This window comes from Podarcis erhardii, assembly GCF_964252035.2.
Source record: "Podarcis erhardii genome assembly, chromosome: 4".
NCBI lineage: Eukaryota > Metazoa > Chordata > Lepidosauria > Squamata > Lacertidae > Podarcis > Podarcis erhardii.
In genome coordinates, this window is record NC_138508.1 from 6,157,753 (window position 1) to 6,171,282 (window position 13,530).

General features: G+C 46.7%; 1 protein-coding gene across 7 annotated transcripts in view; it reads right to left on the reverse strand.

Annotated features, from left to right (window-relative positions):
- The window catches only part of ARAP1 (ArfGAP with RhoGAP domain, ankyrin repeat and PH domain 1), a 145,049-nt gene that overhangs the window by 123,331 nt on the left and 8,188 nt on the right, over positions 1 to 13,530 (reverse strand). The window contains exon 1 of one of the 7 annotated variants that reach the window (XM_081860059.1): positions 5,794 to 5,911. The exons of 5 other annotated variants lie outside the window; for them this stretch is intronic. The gene's annotated coding sequence lies outside the window, so the exon portion shown is untranslated. Of the gene's footprint in view, positions 1 to 5,793; positions 5,912 to 13,530 lie in introns of those variants that run through there. One more of the 7 variants, XM_081860057.1, reaches the window with a different exon arrangement.

The following is a 13,530-nucleotide window of genomic DNA, read 5'->3' on the forward strand; positions in this document are numbered from 1 at the left end:
TTGAGAACCAAGGCACCACTGTATTGTAGCAATCTTATGGCTCATTAAAGCAGGCTTCCCCAGCCAGCTTGCCTTCCAGATGTTTCAGACTACAACACCCATCAACCCCAGCCAGCACGGACATATGATGCTGTGCCTGATGGGAGTTGTAGTCCGCGACGTCAGAAGGGCACCAGGTTGGGACAGGGTGCAGTAGGCATTTAGTCCAGCATCATGTTCTCACCATGGCCAAACAAATTCCCATTATAGGAAACCAACAAGCAGGTCATGTAGTCTGATCTCAGCTAGATCATCCCTGACAGATGGCCATCCAGCCTCTGCTTAAAAACCTCCAAGGAAGGAGAGTCCCCCACCTCCCGAGAAAGCCCATTCCACTGTCAAACGGCTCTCACTGTCAGAAAGTTCTTCCTGAAGTTTAGTTGGAATCTTGTTTCTTTCTTTTTTTCTTTTAAATAATTTTTATTGGATTTTCCACTTAAATCATATTCACATTTTGTTACATAATTCTATGACTTTATATATTACTCTGTAAGAGCATCGACCTCCTTCCCTCCCTCTTTCTGACTTCCACATACTTTTCCATGTTCTTCGCATTTCTATAATCACTTATTTACCCTTCTTTGTCAAATTATAATATTTCACCTTACGATCGGCAAATTAGTTCCTTATATTTACATTACAAAACATTTCAATTCAGACCTACAAACGTTTTCAAATGTTTACAATTTTCTTTCATAAAAAAGATAAATTTGTTCCAGTCCTTTTGAAACAGTTCGTTGCGCTGATTCCGGATCTTCCCCGTCAACGTGGCCATCTCTGCGTACTCCACCATCTTGACCTGCCAATCTTCCAGTGTTGGAAGTTCCTGCTGCTTCCATTTCTGAGTCAGAAGTGTCCTTGCAGTCGTTGTGGCATACATAAACATGTTTACATCTCTTTTGTGTATTTCCTCACCAATTAAACCTAATAAAAATGCCTCTGGTTTTTTACTGAAGTTATATTTCAAAACCTTTTAAAACTCATTATATATTATATCCCAGAAGCCTTTCACTTTGGAGCAAGTCCACCACATATGGAGGAAATTCCCCTCTTTCTCCTTACACTTCCAACAATTTTTGTCTTGATTTCTATACATTTTAGCAAGTTTGGCAGGTGTGATATACCATCAGTCCATCATCTTAAATATATTTTCTTTGAGTGACACACATGCTGTGAATTTAATTGTTTTAGTCCACAGTTTTTCCCACTCGTTTCTTGTAACTTGAAGCCACTGCTTCACCAACCCTTTGCCCGCGGATCTCAGTGCGGTTCACAACACGAAATTCCAATATCAGAAACTCAAATTTCATAATGAAAGCAAAAGCAAACCAATAATCCCCCTTCCCACAATAGCTCAGTTGGTAGAGCACGAGACTCTTCATCTCTCGGTCGTGGGCTTGAGCCCAAGGCTGGGCAAAAAAGATTCCAGCATTTGCAGGGAGCTGGACTAAAAGACAGTTGTGGTCTATGATTCTGTAACTACTCCATTCCGAACTTGAAAATGGAAAGCGTAATGCTGGTGGTCAATAAAAGAGATTTAAAGACTGTCTCAAGGCAAATATTTAAAAATGTAGTATAAACACCGACAATTGGGAAACACTGGCCTGTGAGTGCTCCAATTGGAGAACAGCCTTGACCAAAGGTGTCATGAGCTTTGAAGACACTCGAACTCAGGAAGCAAGGGAGAAAGGTGCTAAGAGGAAGGCACGCTTGGCAAATCCACGCCGTGATCAACTCTTGCCTGGAAACCAATGTCCCCACTGTGGAAGGACGTGTGGATCCAGAACTGGCCTCCACAGTCACTTACGGACTCATTGTTAAAACCATGTTCATGGAAGACAATCTTACTCGGCGATGAGGGATCGCCCAAGAAGACGATGACTCTGTGATTCTGTGATCTGTCTGCACATTTAAAAGGGTACCGGACTTTAACCAGTCACAGGCCTGGCTGAAGAGAACATTTTTGCCTGGCGCCTAAATGTATATAATGAAGGCACCAGACGAGCATCCCACAAACGGGGAGCCACTGCAGAAAAGGCCCCGTTCTCGTGTTGCCACCCTCTGAACCTCTCATGGAGGTGTGATGGAGAACACCAGGCTGCCAAAGGCGGCTTTAAAACGTACGCAAAACAGAGTCACCCTCTTCTACTTGCTAACCACAAGCTGCTCCGTGTGTGATTCCTCTCTGTGGCTGAAACAGCGAACTCGAGAAGGAACTGGAAGCCCAGCAGCCCAACTCAATGACAGCAAACAGGAGCGCCTAGTCCACACGACTGCCTTTCTCCCCGACAAAGCTCCAGCGCTTTCCGCAAATGTGCGGCAAGCCGACCCTGACTGCTGAGTCTTTTGGAGGCAAGACGTTGTAACGCTGGAGGAAAGCTGCAGAATAAAAAATGCTGCCTTGTTGCTCAGGCGTTAATCCGCTCAGCAGCCTCGCCGGGAGAGAGAGAAAAGATGCCAGCAATTCTGCTCCCCGGTTTTTCCCGCATTTGGAATACTGGGTGCCATTCTGGTCGACACACCTAAAAAAAGGATATCTTGGACTTGGGACTCTGCTACACAGCTGCAAATAAAATATTTTAAGTGTGTTTTCAGGGCAATATGCAATGTGACAGTAGATGGCGATGGTGAGCCTTACGGAAAATTCAACGTCTTTTTTAAAACGCTTTTTTAAAAAAAGCATTTTCACAATGGTTTTTTTTATGTGTGCAGATTCCACTTCAGAAAAAGGGGGTGAAGAAAGGTTGCAGCATCTCGGACTTTTCAGGTTAAAGGTGAGGAACAGGCCACATGGTGGAAGTTTGTAAAGTGATGCTTGGCAAAGAGGAAGTTGCACTGAGCAACCACATGCCTCAATATTTGCCTAAGAAATAAAATCATGCCATTTTAAAAAATTGTCACTATTATATGTCCTTTCGATATGCTTAGTTTGTGAGATGTCTTTTCGAGAAGGGCAGTTTGCCAAACCCAGCCCTGAGTACTTTTAAGAAGGGGGATTGGGCACATTTTTAAAAATAAATAAAGAGAAGGTACATCAGTGGCTCTTAACCAATGGAGCCTCCAGAGCTGGGAGCAATATACCTCTGGGTCCCAACCAGGGCCGGATTCAGGTATGATGAGGCCCTCAGCCTCAAACAAGGTAATGGGACCCTTCATATGTCCAGCTGTCCTTTGACAACAACAAACAGTCGCTGTTTTTTGTGTTGAATATATGGTATATGGTAATTTATGGACCTAATAGGTATCTAAAGCCATTTACACAGGTTGCCATGCAACCAGTCCATGCAGAATGTAGGCACCCTATATATAGAAAGGAGCAAACCAGTGATATTTTAGGGAGCAGGCTAGCAGGCGGGGCCCATTGCTTACATCACAGGAGCCTACACAACACAAAACACGGTTGCTGTATGTAGGTTTTATTTTATTTGTTTTTTATCTTATATTTTGGAAATGTACATCCAGTGATTTTTTCTTTATTTTGGGGGGGGCCCCCAAGAGAGTGGGGTCCTAAGTTATAGCTTGTTCAGCTCATATGTAAATCCAGCACTGGTTCCAACTTCTGGCGATGGACAACAGGGGACGACCATTGTGAGGCTCCCACAACAAGCCTGCTAGCCTCTGTGTTGAATTGCACAGTGGAGAGAGAGACGTTTTTCTCCCTCGCTAATAACATTAGACTCATGGATATCCAGCGAAACTGAACGTTGGAAGATTCAGGACCGATGAAAGAAAGTCTTTCTTCACAAAGCAGAGAGTTAACCTATGGAACTCACTCCCACAGGATAATAATAGCAACAGCAACAGCAACAACAACAACAAAACAACAATAAATATTTATTATTTATACCTCGCCCATCTGGCTGGGTTTCCCCAGCCACTCTGGGCAGCTTCTAACAGAACACTAAAATACCATAACCTATGAAACATGAAAAGCTTCCCTAAACAGGGCTGCCTTCAGATGTCTTCTAAAAGTCTGGTAGTTGTTTTTCTCTTTGACATCTGATGGGAGCGCGTTCCACAGGGTGGGTGCCACTACTGAGAAGGCGCTCTGCCTGGTTCCCTGTGAACTCACTTCTCGCTTGGAGGGAACCACCAGAAGGCCCTCGGAGCTGGACATCAGGGCTGGACAATGGGGGTGGAGACACTCCTTCAGGTATACTGGGCCGAGGACGTTTAGGGCTTTCAAGGTCAGCACCAACACTTTGAATTGTTCTTGGAAACGTACTGGGAGCCAGTGTAGGTCTTTCAAGACCAGTGTTATGTGGTCTCGGCGGCCGCCACCAGTCACCAGTCTGGCTGCCGCATTCTGGATTAGTTGAAGTTTCCAGGTCACCTTCAAAGGTAGCCCCATACAGAGCATAGTGCAGTAGTCCAAGCAGGAGATAACCAGAACATGCACCACTCTGGCGAGACAGTCTGTGGGCAGGAAGGGTCTCATCCTGCGTACCAGATGGAGCTGGGAGACAGCTGCCTTGGACACAGAATTGACCTATGCCTCCATGGTCAGCTGTGAGTCCAAAATGACTCCCAGGCTGCGCACCTGGTCCTTCAGGAGCACAGTTACCCCATTCAGGACCAGGGAGTCCTCCACACCCGCCCACCTCCTGTTCCCCCAAAACAGTACTTCTGTCTTGTCAGGATTCAACAAGTGACCTAGATGGCTTTCAAAGTTGAGTGGACAGCTAGTAGTCACCATGGCTATGGGGAAGCCAGAGGGTGAAATGCGTCTGAATGCCAGTGGCTGGAAAATGAAGGAGGGGAGTTTGAATCCCGCTTACGGGACTGGAGATGGTCCTTCTGTCCTTCTGTTCACAGAACAGCCCACGCAATTCAGAGCTGTGCCGTGTGCTAAGACACGCCAGATGGCACCGGGGGGGTGGCGGGGGGGGGGACGGGCTTCCAGAGCACACACGCGCTGCAGCAGAAAGTGAAAATACGCCCACAATGCAGAAGCAACCAAAATAGAGAAAAAGCAAATTTCACTGGGAGACGACAACAAATAACGGAGTCTCCCCAAAGCAGAGTTTTGCAAAAATCTAGTTCCACACCGCCTGACAGCCTGTCCCATATTTGTCACGCTCCCCAGTGGGAGGAAAGCACCCGAGATCACGAGGAGTGCAGGGGGCAAACTGGCCCAAACAGAGCCCTGCGACAAATTTCATCTCAAGCAAACCGTTCTGTCTAAAGTACACTGCGACAAATTTCATCCAGTATTTCCTATGTGAGTGAATCAGGCAAGGAATTTCCAGGGTAGCAAAATCAGTTGCAAAAAGCCAGCTTTTCTTTCAACCGGCAACACAGGAACCTGCATTATATCAAGTCAAACCTTTGGCCTGTTTAGCTCAGTATGCCTACTCTGACTGGCAGAGGCTCTCTCGGGCAAAGAGCCTGGAGAAGCGGGCGAGTGAACCTTCTCCACCCAAGGCTCTTACCACTCTGCCAAGTTCCACATATTATGAACCAAAACGGAGGCGCCAGAAGAGAAAGCCCAGGATATTCCTTAGGAATTGCCCAAAGCAACGCGGGTCAAAGACGCTTCCCAGCTGTTGAGATTTTCCTGCCCGTGCCCTCTTTTACATATTTTCGGTCCAAAGATCATGCCAGCTCTAACACCCACCAGGAAGAAAAGCCTTCGTTGTACAGAAAGGTGCAAACAAACTCGCCCCAAACGTCCCTCGAGCCCCAGGGTAGCACATCCTAAGATTCCCCAAAACAACATTTATTTTAAGAAAAAAAAGGCAGTGTGGCACCAACCTCTGGACTTCACCTCCTTTGGCAATGTCTGAGTGGGTCTGAGCAATCCATGCCCCCTTTTACTGAAGGCTACTGTGCTTCCGTCAAGAGCGAGGGAGTTTCTGTTTACGAGACCTTTCCAATTGCAGAAATTGCAGATGAGGAACTTGAAAGGGGGGGGGGGGGGAGATTGAATATTTGGCAGAAAGCGTTTTGCAATTAGCTCATAGCAGAAGGAAGGACGGCGCGTGGGCATTCCTGTCTCCTAAGGCCCCAGAAATGCAAAAGAGCCTTTTTTAAAAAATAAAATAAATTAAAAAATGATTGATGGGTGAAACTGGTTGGAAGAAACAAACCCTTAACAGACCTTTAATCCTAATAGTTTGGACTGCTGGTCTTCAAGGCTCTGGCAAACTGCCCTTCTTGAAAAGGTATCGCCTACACTAAAAGAATCGAAAAGACAGAGGTTGACTCACATACAAGAGATATTGCATGTGTGCGGGTGGGTGGATTTCCTTTCTTAAACAAACTTTGAGCCACAGGGTCATTCAGTGCCACCAGTATAAGCAAATGGCAAACTCATTTAAGACCCCCGTAGTAACTTTATTCTCAGTAAGGATGGTGCTCACAGATGGAGAACGGATTTATTCTGACGCATCTTTCTTATTTGTAAAGAGAATCCCTGTATGAGTTAATACTTTATTAGGCCTTTGGAACTGAACTACAGTGGTACCTTGGGTTAAGTACTTAATTCGTTCCGGAGGTCCGTTCTTAACCTGAAACTGTTCTTAACCTGAAGCACCACTTTAGCTAATGGGCCCTCCTGCTGCTGCCGCGCCGCTGGAGCACGATTTCTGTTCTCATCCTGAAGCAAAGTTCTTAACCTGAGGTACTATTTCTGGGTTAGCGGAGTCTGTAACCTGAAGTGTATGTAACCCGAGGTACCACTGTACATCTCTGGACTTGTTTTCCCAGATTATGACACTCCACGGTCCAAATTTTTGATTCTTTCCTTTTCTTTTTTTGGGGGGTTATGTTTGAACATTTTTTGTTGTTAACAAAATCAAATATTTTTTAAAAGGAGGAGGAAGAACAACGGAAGAGTTAAAACAGGTGGTGGTGACTAGGAGAAAGCGTGCAGTTCAAGACAGAACTCCTAAAGAACAGCTATTAAACAGTAATCCAAGCGGCTCCATTGACCCCTGTTGATGATTTGGGGAACAATTCACCAGGATGTTCTCCTGCATACACACCCAAACACCCCCCCCCCAATGCAGATCCTCCAAGTGTCCCTATTTTCCAGTGACAGTCCTGGATTTACAGAAGCCGCCCCAGTTTCTGACTGGATCCTGGAATGTCCCGTTTTTCCTTAAGACGTCCCTATTTTCATCCAAGAAATGTTGGGAGGGTGTGGAGTTATGCAACCCCCGAGCCAAGGAGATAAGTAACTAGACAACCTTTGGAAGGCATCTGAAGGCTTTTAACCATCTAGGGAAGGTTTTTAAAATGTTTAACATTTTACTATGTTTTTATCTACGTTGGAAGCCGCCCAGAGAGGCTGGGGGAGCCCAGTCAGATGGACAGGGTATAAATAATAAAATTGTTGTTGATGATGTTGTTGTTAAGGGTACAGTGGATGCTCGGGTTGCGAACGTAATCCGTGCAGGAAGCACATTCGCAACCTGCAGCGTTCGCAACCCGAGTCTGCACACACGTGGGTTGCGATTGGGTGCTTCTGCACATGTGCAAAGCACGATTTAGCACTTCTGTGCATGGGCGACCGCCGAAACCCGGAAGTAATCCATTCCGGTACTTCCGGGTTTCAGCAGTTCGCAACCCGAAAAAACGCAACCTGAAGCGGCTGTAACCGCTGTAACCCAAGGAATGACTGTATCCTGATTTTTTTAGAGAAATTTTGGAGGGTGTGGAAACTTGATGGCTGCGACGCTGACCAAGAGTTTCGCCAGAGGGCACAGACATTCCAGCCACTGAACACTGGAGCCATTCAGCCTCCGCCTGTCTGCTTCCAAATCTTATCGACAAAATCATGAGGGCTACAGGTGTGGGGAGCTGAATTTCTCCGCAAGCCGGGCAAGTCACACAAAACGACGCAGAACGCAGCCACCTTCTAAGCCGGCGCTTCTCACAAGGGCTCTGCCCTACGTCCACAATCACCTGTTGAACAGGTGAGCCACCTGTTGCCAGGATCTGCTGTCGCATTCAAGTCCTCCTTGGCAGCTTCTCACTCCGGCATCTCGCCAGAGTTTGTGCCCCAAACCTGGATCTTGGCATCCAGGAAATTCTCTTTCAACGCCATCTTTTTCCTTGCCATCAACCTCTAATTGGATTTTGAAGACAAGTGAAACTAATTGTTACTGCTATGAATTTTATTGCATTATTGTCTTCATTGGCGGGTTGCACACCCTCCAAATCAGGGCTGGATTTAGGTTTGATGAGGCCCTAAGCTACTGGAGGTAATGGGGCCCTTTATATGTCCAGCTGTCCTTCATCAACAACAAATGGTCGCTGTTTTTTGTGTTGAATATATATGCTAGATGGTAATTTATGGACCTAATAGGTATCTAAAGCCATTTGCACATAACACAATATGTATTTTATCAAAGTAATTGTTGAACTGAAATACAATTAAGAAGTATATTAATAGTGAAATACAATAGTGACATCTTTCCGCAGGGCCAGTGGCGTAGCGTGGGGGCTGCAGGGGGGCCAGCCGCACCGGGCGCAACATCTGGGAGTTAGGGGGCGCAAATCCACGGGTTAGGGGGCACAAATTACTTGCCTTGCCCCGGGTGCTGACAACCCATGCTACGCCACTGCGCAGGGCCTGCAAGACAGAGCTGTTCCGCCAGGCCTTTGGCCAGGGCACAGCCTGACTCCCTCCCTTGGCAATCTTCGCGGAGCTCTGGCCCAGTGGTGGCCAGTGGCTTGAATTTAATTAATTTTATAATGAATGATTTTAGAGTGTTGTTTGTGTTGTACTTTTGTACTGTTTTATTGTTGTTAGCCGCCCTGAGCCCGGCTTCGGCTGGGGAGGGCGGGATATAAATAAAATTTATTATTATTATTATTATTATTATTATTATTATTTATTAAGATGTATATTAATAGTGAAATAATTATTAAGCTCTAAGTTAAAATGATTTTTGATTCATAACAAATTTAATAATGCAAACAGATTGGCATTTGGCAATAACAAAAGTTCCTTTAGAAACACAATTTACAGAGACTCATCATCTAGTCTCTAAAAACCAGTCTCTATGCAAACAGTCCATGCAGAATGTGGGCACCCTATATATAGAAAGGAGCAAACCAGTGATATTTTAGGGAGTAGGCTAGCAGGCGGGGCCCATGACTTACATCACAGGAGCCTATACAACACAAAACACTGTGGCTGTATCTAGGTTTTATTCTATTTGTTTCTTTATCTTATATTTTGGAAATGTACATCCAGTTTTTTTTTTTCCTTTTAAATTTTTTGGGGGTAAGCTATAGCTTGTTTAGCTTATAAGTAAATCTGGCACTGCTCCAAATGTCCCAATTTCCCCAGAAAGTCCCAGGATTACGAAAGCCATTTTGGCTTCTGATTTGATCCCGGAATGTCCCCATTTCCTCTGCCAGTGCTACTGATGCTGAGCTCTGGGAACAGGTTGAGCCAACACCTGTCCCAAGGAACAGCGGTGGCCACGAGGGAGCATCTCATGGCCTCTCCATAGCGGCTGTGGCTAGCCTCCTCCCTTGGGTAGCTCATAGCGGCATGGCTGCCGCTGCCAAAACCCAGCCCAGTGCAGAGGTTGGATGGCCATCTGTCATGGATGCTTTAGCTGAGATTCCTGAATTGCAGGGGGTCGGACTAGATGACCCTCAGGGTCCCTTCCAACTCTACAATTCTATGATTCTACCAAAGATTAAAATAAGATCAGGATTAAGGGGTTTTCTCAAGACGGTGTGTGTGCTGTGTCCCCTTGGTGATGGCACTGACCCTTCTTCTGATAGGAAATGCTCTGCAGAAAATAGGAGGAGGGTAAGATGGAGGGGGATGGACACGGGTGGTGCTGTCGTCTAAACCACAGAGCATCTTGGGCTTGCCGTTCAGAAGGTCGATGGTTCAAATCCCCGCGACGGGGTGAGTTCCCGTTGCTCGGTCCCTGCTCCTGCCAACCTAGCAGTTTGAAAGCACACCAGTGCAAGTAGATAAATAGGTACCGCTCTGGCGGGAAGGTAAATGGCGTTTCCGTGCTCGGCCAGTAAAGCGAGATGAGCGCCGCAACCCCAGAGTCGGCCACAACTGGACCTAGTGGTCAGGGGTACCTTTACCTTTACCAGTTGGAGGGAGGAAAATGAGAAATGTCCCTATTTTCATCTGAGAAATGTTGGAGGGTATGTCCTTATTGGGCCGTGCAAACCGCTATTCTGAATAACACTTTGTAATAGGGTAAGGTGGGGGCCCACTGAGGACGAGTTGATGGAACCAAGGGGGTGCTGGCCTGAAAAAGTTTGGGATCCCTTGCCCAAACATTTTTCAAAGAGGGCCAGATTTGATGAACTGAACATGCGTGAGGGCCAACCAAAGCTGTTGAGCTTTTTTCAGATTGAAGTTTACCCCAAAATTGTTCAGCTTTTTTTCGCATTTACTCTTTTCTTTAGAGTTGAAGGTGCTGAACTTTTTTTAGAATTTGACCCAAGGACATAAGCTGCCACTGGGGCCAGATTCAATTGACCAGTGGGCTGGATTAGGCCCCCGTCCCCTTTCAATCTGCAAGGAACGCTCTTCACTGCAGCAAGTTTTACATTCCAGAACATAATGCAATTTGGTTCCTTTGCTGCTGCTGTTGCTGCTGGGGTCAGGATCCGCTCAGTTGTGTGTTGCAGGGTGCCGGATCCGATAGGGCAACGGCCTTGACCCGCGTTTCCTGCTCCAGGAAGTGCATTAAGACATGATCCAGCGCCGGGCAGGAAACGCATGCGAAAAAACGACAGGCACTTACTGAAGCGGAGAGAGAGGAGCAACGCCTCTGCTTTCATTTCTGTGCTTTGCTTCCGCCAGCGAGGGCTCGGCTCTGGGCGAGGTGGCTGGATCAGGCCAAGGGCTCGTCCTCTTCTCGCCGATGAATGTGAGAAGCCAGCAAGCAGGATCCGAGCACGAGAGCCCTGCATTTTCCAGCAACTGGGATTCTGAAGCAAAGGATCAAATCCAGCCTTCCCATGCCCAGCCCCTGGCCCTCCTTTGCTCCTGAGATGCCGACAAGTTGCCGTTGTTGTTATTTCACATGCCACATCCCTTTCCATGTGGGTGCACAGTTCAAATCCCCACCCAGACCATGAAGCCTGCTCCGCTCTGCCCTTGGGCCAGTCACTGCCTCTCTGCCTGTCCTACCTCGAAGGGTTCTCGTGGGGCTAAAAGGTGAATGGAGAGAATCAAGTGTGCCACTTGGAGCCCCTGGAGGAATATTAATAGCAAGCATCTGAAGGGCTGGAGGATTTCTCCTGCTCCGGAGGCTAAGACCCGGATTCAAGTTATGAGAAAGTGTTGTTGTTTAGTCATTTAGTTGTGTCCAACTCTTCGTGACCCCCCAGACTAGAGCACGCCAGGCACTTCTGTCTTCCACTGCCTCCCATACTTTGGTCAAACTCATGCTGGTAGCTTCGAGAACGCTGTCCAACCATCTCGTCCTCCGTCGTCCCCTTCTCCTTGTGCCCTCCATCTTTCCCAGCATCAGGGTCTTTTCCAGGGAGTCTTCTCTTCTCATGAGGTGGCCAAAGTATTGGAGCCTCAGCTTCAGGATCTGTCCTTCCAGTGAGCAATCAGGGCTGATTTCCTTCAGAATGGAGAGGTTTGATCTTCTTGCAGTCCATGGGACTCTCAAGAGTCTCCTCCAGCACCAGAATTCAAAAGCATCCATTCTTCGGCGATCAGCCTTCTTTAAGGTCCAGCTTTCACTTCCATACATCACTACTGGGAAAAACAGAGCTTTAACTATACAGTTGTACCTCGGGTTACATACGCTTCAGGTTACAGACTCTGCTAACCCAGAAATAGTGCTTCAGGTTAAGAACTTTGCTTCAGGTTGAGAACAGAAATCGGGCTCCGGCGGCACGGCGGCAGTGGGAGGCCCCATTAGCTAAAGTGGTGCTTCAGGTTAAGAAGAGTTTCAGCTTAAGTACAGACCTCTGGAAGAATTAAGTACTTAACCCGAGGTACCACTGTATGGACCTTTTGTTGGCAAGGTGATGTCTCTGATTTGTAAGATGCTGTCTAGGTTTGTCATTGGATAAAGACAACAGGCATATGAGAAAGTAGATCCCAAGTAAACATCAGGAAGAACTTTCTGACAGCAAGAGCTGTTTGACTGTGGAACAGACTCTCGCTCCTTGGAGGCTTTTAAACAGAGGGTGCCTGGCCATTGGTCAGGGATTCTGCAGCCGCGATTCCTGCATTGCAAGGGGGTTGGACTAGATGACCGCCAAGGTTACTCTTCACTCTCTCAAATGTCACAGGGAGGATGTTTAGAAGGTTGGTGGTTCGAGCCCACCCAGGGACGACTGTGGGCAGGATTCCTGCATTGAAGGGGGGGGGTTGGCCTTGATGACCCTAGGGGTCCCTTCCAACTCTACAATTCTATGATTCAATGATACATACATACATATATACATATACATACATACATACATATACATATATACAGTGGTGCCTCGCAAGACGAAATTAATTCGTTCCGCGAGTCTCTTCGTCTTGCAGTTTTTTCGTCTTGCGAAGCATCCCTATTAGCGGATTAGCGCTATTAGCGGCTTAGAAAAAGGGGGGAAAGGGGGGAAAACTCGCAAGAACTCGCAAGACGTTTTCGTCTCGCGAAGCAAGCCCATAGGGAAATTCGTCTTGCGAAGCACCTCAAAAGACGGAAAACTCTTTCGTCTAGTAAGTTTTTCGTCTTGCGAGGCATTCATCTTGCGGGGCACCACTGTATACACACACACACACACACACACACACACACATATATTGCAATTAATAATAACGATGATTTATCCAGGCAGTGTCGAAGTGAAAAACCTATTACAAAAATATATCCACACATGGTTAAAATGCACAGTAAAACCATTCCACTGAAACGTTAGATGCATCCATAATTAAACAATAAAGAAAACCCACTGAACCAGCGTTAACAATGAAAACAATTGGAACAGGATGTTCTGGTCAGGCGATCAAGGGAATGAGGCTGTTTTCACAGGTGTGTCTTCCCGAGTGGGGCAGTGCCAGCACTGATGGGGGGCCCTGTGTTTCAGAAGGGAGACCTTAGAATCATAGAATCTGACGAGTCTTAAGTGTTGAAAGGGACTCCTAAAGCTCATCTAGTCCAACCCCCTGCAATGCAGGAATCTCAAACGAAAGCATCCCTGACAGATGCACCCAACCTCTGCTTAAAAACATCCAATGTGGGTGACTCCGTTCCAGCGCTGAACAGTTGAGAGAGTTCTTCTTGAATCTTGGCGTCTCTGTTCTTCTCATTTGAAGCCATGGATTCGAGTCCTGCCTTCTGGAGCGGCAGAAAACAAGCCGGTTCCATCTTCCACGGATCTTCTTCTGACAAGATTGCCAACAGCCCCATCCAATCCTTTGCACATGATTTTTTGGGGGGGGGGTGAGAGGATGTCAAACTGGCACAACAAGAGACCTTAAAACCTTCATTGGAGGTTTTTAAGCAGAGGTAAAGCAATCAGTGACCATTATCAGGTATCCCA